Source organism: Mixophyes fleayi, chromosome 1 (genome assembly GCF_038048845.1).
Source record: "Mixophyes fleayi isolate aMixFle1 chromosome 1, aMixFle1.hap1, whole genome shotgun sequence".
NCBI lineage: Eukaryota > Metazoa > Chordata > Amphibia > Anura > Limnodynastidae > Mixophyes > Mixophyes fleayi.
In genome coordinates, this window is record NC_134402.1 from 453,349,234 (window position 1) to 453,350,316 (window position 1,083).

Here is a 1,083-nt window from a genome sequence, read left to right on the forward strand (position 1 = left end):
TTTAATTTTATGTTGGGTTTTCAGTAATTCAAAATTCTTTTATGTAAAGAATTGTATTGTTAATTTCATTTTCATTTTTTCCTTTTACGTTTTTTTCCATCACCCTAAGTTTACTGGCACCTCTGAATTTGAGATATAAAATGATGGTGGAAGCAAGTGTCAGATATGTGGAGAGAAGCTCAGTGCTGAGGCTATTCACAGAGTTCTCTAGTTACTCATAAAGCTATCCTTGGGGAAGGTCTGAGATTAGAGCCACATGCTGCTCTCACAGAGCATTTCTTGAATGGAGAAAGTGAGTTCCCATCAACATTGGTCAACTTGTAACTTTAAAGCAAGAGATGTTGAAGCACATCAAATCATGTGCTGCTATTGATGCAAATTTCTCAAGCTTGGAATTAGCTCATGGTTGGCAAACTTAAGTTCAATGGCTGAGAGTAAGTGTACAGATGTTTCCCAACTCAATTCAGACTACTCTCTCTCCACATTTTGCTAAATATATAACTGGCATATCTTGTTCTTAGGCTACTCTAAATTTATTGTTTCAGAAGAAGGTTTTAAATTATTAGATTTATCAAATTATTTCCAGAAAGTATTTTTTTCAAGAAAGGAATGTTATTGTTTTCAATTCTCTTCTGTATAAAACGGAAATTTCGCAATTCTCAACTTTTAAGTTCATCTGGTTTAAATACTTCAAGACTAACTCTCTGCTTCAAAATGTCACACTGGTTAATTTTATGTTGGGTTTTCAGTAATTCAAAATTCTTTTATGTAAAGAATTGTATTGTTAATTTCATTTTCATTTTTTCCTTTTACGTTTTTTTCCATCACCCTAAGTTTACTGGCACCTCTGAATTTGAGATATAAAATGATGGTGGAAGCAAGTGTCAGATATGTGGAGAGAAGCTCAGTGCTGAGGCTATTCACAGAGTTCTCTAGTTACTCATAAAGCTATCCTTGGGGAAGGTCTGAGATTAGAGCCACATGCTGCTCTCACAGAGCATTTCTTGAATGGAGAAAGTGAGTTCCCATCAACATTGGTCAACTTGTAACTTTAAAGCAAGAGATGTTGAAGCACATCAAATC